Genomic DNA, 13895 nt, shown 5'->3' on the forward strand with positions numbered 1-13895 from the left:
TCTAAAGCAAAAAAATGAAACAGTAAAATTCAAATGTTTAAGGTGTGGCAACTCAAACCATTTGGCCAACAACATCTAATGTCCAGCCAGAGGAGTAGTATGCGGGAAATGCAATAAGCGTGGGCATTTTGCCAAAGTTTGCAGGAACATGAAAAACAATGTCACACACATGGTTAGTTGTGAAGATGTTCAAAGTGAACATATCATCTTTCAAATTGCTGATAATGAAGGTGTCTTTAGCAATAGTTATCCAACATGCAATATTCTTTTAGGTGAAGTTCCTTTTACGGTATTTGCTGATTCATGTTCTCACTATACCCTGATTAAGGAATCCTATTTTATTGAAGATTCTAAGAACAAGAGCTACACTCTTCTGCCCCCTGATATTAACCAAGGAGGTTGCAATAATGATCCCATACCCTTGGTTGGAATGCTAGTTAGGCATATAAGTTTCAAAGATAGATCTACCTTTGTGAAGGTGTATATCACAAAAAATGGCTCCAATCTGTTAGGGTGGAAACACCAAAAAGACTTGAGGATCCAGTTGGATCCAAATGCCCCAGGGGCTGTTTCCTGAAACTTTGACCACGTTTGTTGACTCCTGCTACCTACCTGTGTGACCCTTTGACTCCTGGGGCTACCGGCTCTCTTGTTGTCTTCCGCGTCTCCCTCCCGCCGTCGCCCGACATCGCGACCGCTGTGTGGGGGGAGCGCTCGACTGGACTACAATACCCAGGATCCCCTGGGACACGGAAGCGGGACCAACGCTTTTTGCGCGCCCGGAGGCGCTATTTAACTGTCCCCGCCCCCGGCAGAGCGGGGGCTGTTTCCTGAAACTTTGACCACGTTTGTTGACTCCTGCTACCTACCTGTGTGGCCCTTTGACTCCTGGGGCTACCGGCTCTCTTGTTGTCTTCCGCGTCTCCCTCCCGCCGTCGCCCGACATCGCGACCGCTGTTTGGGGGGAGCGCTCGACTGAACTACAATACCCAGGATCCCCTGGGACACGGAAGTGGGACCAACGCTTTTTGCGCGCCCGGAGGCGCTACTTAACTGTCCCCGCCCCCCGCGTCACGGGACCGCGCGCGGGCTAAGCCCGGGCAAAGGGCGGGCCGTTGTGTGGCCGTTAGGGGGCCGGGGGAGGTCGGGTCGGGCCACCCCACTAAGTACTGGCCGTCCAGGAGTGTGATTATCGAGGTGGACTGGTGATGTAATCAGAGAGCCTATAGAAGGCTTGTCTTAATGTAGTATGTTCATTGTGTAATACCTGTTTCCATTTTTTCTTTTCATTTAAACTATTGTGAGTATTGTCAGTTTTTTATTGCAGAAGGGTGAAGTGACTTGTGAAGGATTTATACCTTGTGTTAGGATAGCAATTATTGCTAGCTAACCCCTGAGGCGTCCCAGCTATTCCTTGAGGGTTAGCCATTTTAGACTCTAGATCTCTTCTGTAGATTATGGCAAAAAGCAAGTCCACCATGGATAACTATTTAGTTAAAATGGTGAGCAAAATTAACAACGATAGAAGGAAATCATTGGGCAAAGATATATCCCCAGAATCACTGCTCCCACCTATAGATGATAACAATAGTACTGCTATGGCTGATTTTTCTATTATTGATTCCCCACTTATGGAGACTCTAGCAAGTCCAGTTCTGGCTCCAAATGTTCTAGATCAGGATCCTTCATCTGACCTCGAAGAGTTTACTAAACAACACTCTCCTGTTAAACGTGCAGTAAGGAAATGTAGGAAAACACAGATTAAGGATAAGAATGCGCGCTCTAAGCCAATATTGGCACTAGAACAGAGAAGCACTAAGACTACTAAGGAGACCCAGTCCAATGCCATAGACATGAACTCTGCTTTCCTGGGCCATATTGCGGAGATGTTTGAAACAAAATTAAATGCTATTGCTAAGCCATTAGTGGAAAAAATAGATTTTCTAACTGCTGAAGTATCTAGGTTAGGTGGCCTTTTAGCTGATCTTAATAAAGTACAGAGCATAACCCACATAGAGACACTAGAATCTACCCATTCTGCACATTTGTGTGTACCTGGGGGAGCAAAACCCTTAGAATCTATTCCTGAGCCAGGGGAGCTACCTCAGAGGGCAAACAGTACTATTGTGGGGGAAGATAAAATACCATCCAGTGCTGTGATGCCCAATATTCCAGTGGGTTTAACACGCTCTGTGAATCTTCCACCAGACTGCGAACCTTATGTAGTAGTTCTTTCAAATGTTCCTCCTTTAAATTCTATTGTACCTAACCCTCGGGATGAGCCCCACGACTCACTTAAACGGAAAACAGTTGCGTGGCTGAACAAAAATTGTGGTTTTCCTATACATCTGTCTCATCAAATATTGTCTACTAGGCGGGTCCCCTGGATTGGTAACTCAAAGAAAAGGGATATGGGGGATTGTGTGATTATAAACTTTAGATACCCCCAACATGTTAAGTCCGTTTTGCTAAGAGCAGCTTCCCTGGCCCCGGGGGAGAAAGATGTGACCGTGCACTCGTGGGTTTTTTTCTATAGTCACCTTGATAGAATATCTAAACCCGGTATTGTTAAAAATGGACCCCAAAATATTAATAGTAGGCTAGTTTTTCAAATCCCCACTGCAAATAGATTTTTGCCATTGAGTACATTGGACCACAATGACTGACTTTCACAGGATGGGATATCCACTATAGGAAAAATTTCTGCAACCCAGGTATGGGGGCAAACTACATGTAGTGAAAATCTCGTTCGTACCCATTTATTGGAACCTACTCTTAAAGCTGTGGTGTCAAATGAGCTGTTGTACAGCAACGGTCTCCATAAAACCAACTCGGAAGAAGCAGTTAAGATGGTCGAGGTGACTGGGGAGGGTGAGGCCATTAGTGCTTATGCTATAAATCCAGAGTTAATACCAAAAGGGAACATTATGGACGACACCCAAGCTGAAGACACAAACACCGCTACTCTTCTTGTGAGAGATACAATATCAGGTATACCCCCAGCAAGTGTAGAAGATAACCCAAGATTAAGATTGGTATCATGGAACATAGCAGGGTTAGCCAGGAATTTAAGGGATGTGGGTTGGTGCTCATACATTGAGGATTATGATATTATTTTATTACAGGAGACTTGGTCTGTAGAAACTCCCCATAGACTAGGGTATAAAGCCTATAGTGTTGACGCAACTCCATCAGTAAGAGGAAGAGCATCAGGGGGGTTGGTCATATGGGTCAAAGTCACCTTGGAAATAGTTGTTACTCAACTACCTATCCCCTACTAGGGTTAAAAATTGTGACGAAAGGAAAAGAAGTTATACATTTGATAAATATATACAATAGACCATATCCATTAAATAAAGAATCGAAGGTGGTCGAACTTCTGGATTCCTTTTTAGATACATTGGGCCCTAGTGCACAAGTAATAGTTGGTGGGGATTTCAATTGTAAGTATGAGCCAGTCTTGGGGTTGGAAACCCTATTTGAAGAGCAAGATGCTGCTAATGATATCTTGATCCTAGAGTCCACGGGGTCGGTTAAATCTACAATAGCAGCTACACAGATTATACAGCTGACCGTGTCTCACGATTTAAGGGCATGCAATGGTCGTTTTCGTTCTGATAGACCACCGGCTCCAACTTTCTCGAAGGGAAACTGTAGGTCACATATTGATTTTGTATTGGTCTCAATGACACTTTGGTATCTAATTACTGACTTTAAGATAGATTCTAGGTCAGAGAGTGACCATCTTCCACTCCAACTATGGCTAGTGCCACAACCTTTTACTTCTAGACTAGTTGGTGAAGCTATATTATCTAGCATTGATGAGGAGCCAACGATAACAAATAATAGGCGTGCCCTAAGATGGCCTCATATCTTGGGGAACGAGGAGCTACTGACAAAAATGTATAATGCATTCTCAGAGACAGTAGGTAATTCTCAGAAGCCCTTATTGGGCTCTGAGGGCGTCCTTGATCTACACATTAAATTGGTAGATGCGTTAACTCCCCTTATGAGTAAATTGTATAAAAAAGGTGAAAATCCAACAGGGACTGACTACGAACTAACGAACCCATGGTATAACAAGGATTGTCGTTCAGCCAAATCCAGTTTGATTCAGGCAGTAAAATCTAAGAACCAACTGGATATAAAAAATGCTAGACTGGCTTACAAGAAAGCTTTGGCACAAGCGAAAAAGAATTGGGATGGAACCCTATGGGATGATCTCTTAAGTGCGGCAAAGTCAAGAGATCAGAGTACATTTTGGAATTTAATTTCTAAAGGAAATAAAAGAGGTAGATCACCAAAGGATGTATATTTGGATGAGAAAACTTGGTGTGACCACTTTTCAAAGCTTTATTCTGATGACTCTGAGGGATTGACCCAAGGGCTCCAAGACATTAATGTAGATCTGAATATTGCTCCCTTGAGATTTAGCCTAGAAGAAACTACTCAGGCACTTCAGGCTGTTAAAATGGGTAAAGCTCCTGGTCCTGACAAAATCCCCGGTGATTTACTTAAGCATGACGGGGAAGTATGGGGGCCATATATAAATTTCCTGTGTAATTGTCGCAGGAACACTAATCCCTGAATCATGGAAAGGGGCGGAAATTGTAACTATCTTTAAAAAAGGTGATCGTTATGACCCGAGTAATTACCGCCCAATAAGTTTAATTGATATTTTACAAAAAAATTTCGCCAGACATATTTTAAATAGGCTTTTAAATTGGATTGATGAGATGAAGATTTTAACCAAATACCAAGCAGGATTTAGGTCAAAAATTAGTACGATTGACCAGGTATTTAGGTTCTTGTGCATCTGTTGGAAGTATATTAATTTAAGGAAAGGTAGCCTGTACATAGCGTTTGTTGATTTGAGAGCCGCCTTCGACCTTGTTCCTCGAAATCTGCTGTGGACTATGGCGGTCCCAGGCGAGCTTCTTAAAGAACTTATTAAATTACACACCGGGAATTACGCCAAAATTAGATGGGGGAAGAGTGGAGAAATTTCAGGGCCCATTTCTGTGGACCGTGGCGTACAACAAGGATGTGTGTTAGCACCTACACTCTTTTCGCTATATGTTAACGATATCCCTAGCCATTTAAGGAACTGTGACCATGATTCCCCGAAGTTAGGTGGTGAGGCGATTACGTCCTTACTTTTTGCTGATGATACAATCCTAATTTCACAGACCCCGAAGGGGTTACAAAAATTGGTGGATTCATTTCAAAGTTATTGTGTGAGGAAGGGGTTAGAGATCAACCCATCCAAAACCAAATATATGTCCATAAAACCCCAAAAGTCCTTTAGGAAAAATTTGTTTTTAGAAAATTTAAAATTGGAACATGTGGGGAGTTTTAACTATTTAGGATTATTGCTGGATAATAATCTTACATGGAAAGGGCAGTTAGAAAAAAGCAACTTATCCCTTAAACAAAATTCACTACCTATTTTAAAAGTGCATGGCGCAAGTTATTCTAAAGCTATTACGCCGGCACTTGAGGTATTTAAAGCTAAAGCCCAATCAGCAGAACTTTATGGTGCTGAGCTTTGGGGATGTTGCTGTAAAGACAACTTCGATAAAGTAGAAAATCACTTTGTTCGTAGACTGCTCAAAATCCCGATTAGAACCCCCTTATTACCAGTGTTCCTTGATATCAATCTTAAAAGGACTAATTACCAAGCTATATTAAGACCATTATTGTATTGGGCTAGGTTGTGGACAACTTTGGAGCTGGATGACTATAAGAACGGGTTGATTGAAATAATCCAGATCAATGGGCATATGAAAATACCTTGGCTAAAGCACATTTTTATGTGGTATGAGAGGTTAGGGCTTTCCCATCTTTGGGAGGTTCCCCAGAATTTGACTTCATCCTCAAAAAAGCTTATAAAGGATACTTTCTGGTTTTATGTCAACCATGAACTAATACGTAGTACATCGATTGGCACATTGACCCAGAGATTTTTTAATACAAAAGATAGCCCTTCCTTTGAACAATTTATGGATGAGATAGAGCCACCATTAGCAAAAACGTTATTCTTGCAATATAGATACGGGGTCTTACAGATTTCTGCAACTACATGCAGGTGGGGGGATAAAAATGGTACGGACTTTTGCACTCTTTGCTCTCAAGGAGCAAAGGAAGATGATGCCCATCTACTCTTCTTCTGCCCGGCTTATAAAAAACCGAGAGATCGTTGGATCAAACCCCTATGTAAAAACCTGGGGGTTAGATCCTACAAAGAGGCAGAGCGCATATTTAAGTCCAATACTTTGCAACTTATGGTATTTGGTATAAGTAGATTCCTATTTAGTGTGTACCTTATTAGGAAACGGTCTGGTCATAAACTGTAATGTATAGATGTGTCCTAATATTTACTTCTAAATTGTTTAGAATTACCTATGCACTGATTCTCGCAGTCCTAACTGTTTTTAGTATCTGGCTTTTAGTTAAATTAATGATTATATTAATGTTTTTAACTGCGGTAGCTCATTAATGGTCATAACCTATTGATTCTTTTTTCTGCTATGCCTAAATTTTAAACTTTTTCTTGCTGATTATGGTTATGTAAGTATTTATGCCTTGTCCTATCCTTCTGTACTTCTGCTTTTAAGGCTACAAAAGCCGAAATAAAGTTAAACAAACAAACAAACAATGATTCATGTTCTCACTATACCCTGATTAAGGAATCCTATTTTATTGAAGATTCTAAGAACAAGAGCTACACTCTTCTGCCCCCTGATATTAACCAAGGAGGTTGCAATAATGATCCCATACCCTTGGTTGGAATGCTAGTTAGGCATATAAGTTTCAAAGATAGATCTACCTTTGTGAAGGTGTATATCACAAAAAATGGCTCCAATCTGTTAGGGTGGAAACACCAAAAAGACTTGAGGATCCAGTTGGATCCAAATGCCCCAGAACCTGTCTATTTAGTAAACAAATCTGTACTTGCCAGTGACATGCGAAAAGTTCCCCAGAAGTTTTCTCTGACAAATTAGGCTTACTTAAGGGTTTCCTTCACAAAATTAAATTGAAAGAGCAACATAAACCTGTTGTACATAAAGCCAGGTCCATTCCTTTGTTAGTAAGGGAACCCCTAAAAAAGGACTTGGACCAGCTGGAGGCCAATGGAGTCATTGAAAAGATTGAGAGTTCCGAATGGCTTGCCCCTATTGTCATAGCGTCCAAGGAAGGGGGTAAGAGTACCCGGTTGTGTGTTGTCCTGAGAGATCTAAATGCTAATATTTGGGTGGATAGGCACCCCCTCCCTGATATCAATGAAATGCTTAGCGTTATACTGCGAGCAAAATATTTTAGTGTCCTGGACCTCTCGTCAGCTTACCACTCCATCCTGAATCCAAAGTTCTCACTTCTTTCATAACTCCGTTTGGTGCTTATCAATTTCGTAGAGTGCTGTTCGGATTGGCATCTGCCGCGGCAGTGTTCCAGTGTGCTATGCAACACATATTGCAGGGCACTGACAAGGTTTTATGCTTTCAGGACGACATCCTAATGTATGGGGAGTCAAAAGAAGAGCACAACAAAGTCCTTGTAGACATTCTCAAAAAATTAAGCAAAGCTGGGTTTACCACACAGAAAGAAAGTTTTTGTGATGCCTTGTTCCAAAAATCTGTATGGAAAATAGATGGGAAATTTGCGTTTTGGGGTCCCCTCCTTATTCTCAAGCCCTCGCATGATGGATCACCCTGAAACTTTGCATAAAGAAACTAGACAAAAAAAGAGTACTTATTAGAAAGATTTCCGAAGGTTCGTCAAACGGCACCAAAGTTATTAGCAAACCATAAATTTCTTATGGTAAGGCAGACCTAACTGTAACTACCCAGTGGCAAGCGTCACTGGGTTTATATATATGTATGTACTGGCAAGCGTCACTGGGTTTATATATATGTATGTACTGGCGGTTGCGAGTAGGTATTTATAGATGGACCTAGTTACCATTGGAAAAGTCTTTGCTTATAACTTTAGTGCCGTTTGTCGACTCTTCACCAAATTTTCCCTAAAAAGTGACCTTCTGTTTCTAGTTGCGCATCCGTCAAGCAGAGGCCAAGAAAAAGAGGGGGGTTTGAAATATGTGCGTTTCCCATGCAATTTCACATAGGGATTTTAGACACCACTACAGCCAAACTGCTGGATGGAATTACACCAAATTTGGCAGAGAGGTAGCTCTTGGTCCAGAAAAAGCCCTTTTTAGGTCTCGCCTGAGCTAGCGCATGCGATGCTCTGCAAGACATTTAGTAGGTGGGTTTTCAAAGTGCTGCCACAGGCTTTTGGTGGCCTAAAGCTTGCATGCATGTGAGCGTGCACACGCGCATCCGCCATCTGTCTTTCCTCCTTTGATCGCGATCACTTTCACTTTCGCGGGCCACGCGGCCGTGAACGCCAGATGTACAATTCCGTCGTAATTTCGTTTTCTCAAAGAAGGGCGATTCTGCAACTTATGGAAATAGTTCAGGACATTAAGGGGCGTTTGCTTCCGGGGGAATAGGGCGGTGCGTTTCAATAATATTTCGAGCCACCATTTCCGGGGTGTAGCCCTTTCTTTCAGTAACCAATTGTAGGCTTTATGCTGAGAATGAGCTACGGCTGGCTGCTCCTTTCGGTTGCCGCCATGCACTCCGGCTCATACAAAGTTTCCGATTGGCTTTCAATGTTTTCAGTTCTAGAAGTGAAGTAGAGTCGCTAGCAAAATCTGAGTGACAGGATTTTTAAGATCCTCCGTCTGGAGGTAAGTTCTTGAGGTGGCTGAGTCGAGCATATTTATTATGTGGCAGGCTGCGCTAATTTGTTAGTTAACATGCTATAATGGGGTAAGATTGGTGTATTGTGGGAGTGCATTGGATTGAGAGAAGGCTGTGGGAGCGCTGTATTGTGGGAGTGTATTGGATTGAGCGAAGGCTGTAGGAGCGCTAAAGGAAATATAACCAATGCCAATCGTATTTTTTGTATAGTAAAACATGTGACATTTCTATGGTTTCTATCTGGTTAGAGTGCATTTCTACTGTCAAGTGTATCCCACTTTCTCGCATATAAATCTAAGCACTGATCGGTATCTGAGAGCCCCTCTGTGAATTTTCTGTTACTAGATCTGTGGAAAGGATAGTGACCTTTGTAGTGTCTAAGTCACTGTTGTTCACCACTTCACACCACTTCAGTTTCTCGCTGTTAGCCACTTGCGCCATTTTCTGTAAAAATCTTCCCAAATCCTCCCATTGTCTTTTCATTCTTTTTGCATATACTTTTATCGTCCCTTCACCATGCTTGCTCTCTCACACATCCACTTTTCTCCCTTGCAAATGCAGAATTTTATTTTCTTTAATTTGGTGCTGTCAGTATTTCGACAGTTGTGTACCTCCTTCACATTCTTTCACCTAAAATGGTCTATGCAATTAGGCTTTGTCATAAGTGTCACACTTGCTGTGTGCTCTGCAATGAGGCTACGGATTGAATGATGCCCTCTTATGGTGTGCTTCATATCTACTTTCCGCGTCTGAAGGACCCCCCTGCAGCCCTGCTCTGCCATGCGGCGTACTCATTCGTAGTTCGCCTTGCATTACCACAAAGTAATTGAATTGATGTGTTGCGATAGACAGGCAGTGTCAAAGTAGACGAGTATATCATGCCAACATCCGATTCAGGTTGTAGACGCCCGTATTTTAAAGTCCTTGGAAAAGACTGGCGAATATAGTTGGTTACAAATTCAAACCCTAATAAGCGAAAATGTACTTTTGCAATTCTCTGAACATGCGCAGAAAGTTTCCTGAAGATAGAGCTTAACTTTTTTAAATGAACCCCTGCACACATCAAAAGTAACAAGTAAAAATTGATCAATAACATGTTTTAAACATAATAATGTATTGAAGCACTACTTTTTAAATTAATATTAGTAATTTCTTCAGCTTCACAACTTTTCTGTTGTATAACGTTTTTCTATGAGCCACAAAATGCACATTCAAACATGGTCGTCTCCTTCACACATACTGGAGTCCTCTTCGCGCGCCAGTGCTGCCATCTATGTCTACGCTGAAGTCTATACCATCAACACAGTAACAACAAACACAGAGACAGATAAAATGGCTGCTGTATGTGTTCCTCTAGCCCTTTTCCTAATTTTAGGCTGTTGTTCGATGATTAGGGCAGACTCGCCCTCTTCCTCGGATGACTTCAACTCCGTGTTGGGTGACTCTTTCTCCTGCCACGGTACCTGCCAGCTGACCTACCCACTACACACTTCTCCACAGGTGAGCTGTAAACTCTACTCCTAAGGTGCATCATGATGACCCCCAAATCCCCCCCTTCACTAGATATGTTGTCCTCACTACCACAACCCCCGCCCCCTCCCTGGGCAAGAGACTAGGGTACCGCCCGACCCAATTTAAGGCAGCCTGCAAAAATTGTGCCGACTAAACAGCTGGTGCAAGTATAAATTTTTCGCCTGGGCTTGTAGCATTAGTGTGCTCCATCATTCAGGAGAGCGTAACAGAATGCGGTTTCCTAGTCACTCGCTTGCAAACATTTACCTGTGTTCATGTTAAAGCTTTAGGTGTATCTTGCGCTCGTCCAGAGAGTGACTGTTACCCTCCTTGGAATCACTTTGCCCTCATTGGAATCACTTTACCCTCCCTGGAATCGCTTTACCCTCCCAAAGTTCCAAACGCTTTCCCCAGACTGGAGTGGGTGACGTCCGCGTTCCAAATCTTCAGCACCTTCCATAAAGCGGTTGATCTACGTTAAATGTAATCGGATTGTCTGCCACAAATGCTTGAATTCACCTTCTTTGAGTGTTGTGGGCTTAGGTTGATCACTGTACTGCAGGTTATTACGGACACCGTATCTATTCCTTAAATTTAGTTGTGTTAGCAGTCTAATTAGTTCAGTTGAAGCATATAAAGACTTAAGCACCCAGAATCATAAACTGTGTCCTTAGTAATCTGGAGGGAAGTGGTCATCCTAGTTGCACTGCCTTGTGGGTCTGGTAATTGCCAGGACTCCCATTACAAATGTAAGGATTATCAGTGTTTCTCCGCGTGACTGCCAGTGTACCTGTCTTAATAGGGCGATTAACCACGGGGCAAAAGGAATAGCTGTGCTTGAAGTGTACCTATTTTATTTTTGAAGTTTTAAATCATGGAAACCACATCACTGTCAACAACAGAGAGCTTAAACAAGCATTGGCATAGCCAATAGGTCTCGTTTTTGGGACCTTATAAGTATTTAGTTATGCAGCACAATATCCTTGGTGCAACAACATCAACTGTTGCATGGCTAAACACTTATAAGGTCCCAAAAGTAACATCTATTGGCTATGCCAATGCTTGTTCTGACTTGGGAGCTTTGACAGCTACCGCCAAGCAAGTGCAAACAGTAAGCCCGCTTCTACAGGGCGGGAGCAGGAAAATTGCTCCTGCTCGCTGGCAGCGGACTTTTCATGTGTTTTCTGGGGAGGAAAACAGATTAAACGATTGCTCCTGCATGCAGGGAGCAGAACTTTTGGCTCCTCGCTGTGTGCAGGAGCAATGCAGGCTCCTACCAGAGGTGGGGAGCAGGCAGGGAACGCTGGGGCATTAAGGCTCTCCCCACGGTCCCCAAGACTGCACACTGGGTGCCCTGGGTGGTGCCACGGCACCCAGCATCAAGTGGACAGGCAGCGGGGGTTAGGGTCCCCGGGGCCAAAATCAGCCCGGGAAAGTAGGCTGTGCAGCCTCCCTTCCCCTTGAATGCATCATTAATCTATTGGAGTGCTATCTGTAGTGACTGTGGCTAGTGGGTTCTTTCTTGGCCCCGCCTGATGAGAGCAGAGTCTTTGGTTCGCCTTTTGAGTTAATAGGAGCATGCAAATGTGCACAATCAACTGGACGCCTCACCAGTTTGGCTACGCCCCTCCACCTTAGTAGTATGCAAAGGTCTTTCCATCTTTTGCCAGTATGATGGACAGCTTACCAAAATGTCTCTCATTTGCACCTGTTTTGGTGAAGGCCTTTTTGATGCCGAAGAATATGAGGACATCTCCACCAAACAAGGTAGCACATACTCTATATAGTTAAGAGGAAGTACCCTTGTTTAGAGGAGATTCACCTCTTTGTAGTCTTGTCATCGTCTCTATAGGAGAATTCATGTTATTACAGATTTCTGGAGGAAAATGCTTGAGGAACAATCACATTGTAGAAATTAATTGCACAGAAGGTCACTGGAGACATTTCCTCCTGGTCCATTACGCAGCTGTTGTATAAAATATGCACTAAACATTTACGTAATGAGTTAACACTTAGTATTAAACCAGTAGAAAGTACACCAGTTTGGAAGATTTTTTGTGCAAAACTGTGGACTCTTGCTGGATACAGGGGCAGGTGAGGTTCCATTCTGGCCTAATTTCTCTCACACACCTATTGACACACCCACACAAACACTCAGACACCCTCTCGCACACCCATTCTGCCACTCTCACATCCACTCACACGGCTACCCACACATCCATACAGCCACTCACATACCCACAAAACCACTCACAGACCAATACAGCCACTCACACACCCACATAACCACTCACACAGCCACTCACAGACCCATACAGCCACTCACCAACCCACTCACAGACCTACACAGCCACTCATAAACCCACACAGCTAATCACACACCCACTCACAGACCCATACAGCCACTCACACTCACACCCACTCAGCGACTCACAAAATCACACACACACACACTCACACACTCAAAACTACTCACATGCCCACTCATATACCCATACAGACACTCACACACTGACTCACAGACCGCCACTTACATACCCACTCACAGACCATACAGCCACTCACAGACCCATACAGCCACTCACACACCCACTCACCAACCCATACAGCTACTCACACAACCACTCACCTACACATACAGCCTCTCACACACCCACTCACTCACCCACAAGGCCAGTCACACCTGACTGCCCAGACCGCACAGAGCACACCTTGGCCCTGATATCAAGTTTCCCTGACGTTAACAGACAGAACTTGCCTTGAAAAAGCCCACAGTTGCCTAGCCACCGGGCGAAACACATGTTGGCTGTTTGTTTTCTTTGTTGTTTTCCTTTTGCACCAGCAATTTGCTTGCACATGACAATAAAGAGAATATTTATTATCCAACGAAGACATCGTATAAACTTTTATTTCCACTTAAATCTTTGTTTGATTAAGAAGGGTACGAACCTCCAACAATTACCTACATTATCTCCCTTCCAATGGCTATTGGGTGTACCCATTTGTGAGGCACATACCAACAACAAATTGGGTCTCAAGAAGAAGTGCGTGAATCCCTTTTGCACACCCTGATTTACCCTGTACGACACACCCACTCATAGACCCATACAGCCACTCACAGACCCATACAGCAACTCACAACCCCACTCACTGACTTATAGAACCACTCACACACCCACTCTCAAAGGTAACAGGTTACAGTTAGGAAATAGAATTTAAAAAACCTTTGAAATTCATTAAAACAACCAAAGGTTACAGGGAAGTTATAGTTAGGAAAGAACATCATAAAACCATAAAAATTCACTAAACAAAACAAAGCTTACATTATAGTCAGGAAATTGAATTAAAAGACCTTAGAAATTCACCGACAAAGGTTACGGGGGCGTTATAGTTACGCTCAGATTTCACATGCACAAAATCGTCGAAATTCAGCTGTTATAGTTATCTCAGCTAACTATAACGTACGCCCCGCAATGCACTCCTTATGAACTCACAAATTACATCACTCATGACATGGTCACTGATATCACTGATGACATCACTGATGACATCCCCTCAATAGCCACTAGGCTCGGGCGCTTGTCTCCATTGTTTGAACTACAAAGCCTGGAGACAAAT

Source organism: Triturus cristatus, chromosome 7 (assembly GCF_964204655.1).
Source record: "Triturus cristatus chromosome 7, aTriCri1.1, whole genome shotgun sequence".
NCBI lineage: Eukaryota > Metazoa > Chordata > Amphibia > Caudata > Salamandridae > Triturus > Triturus cristatus.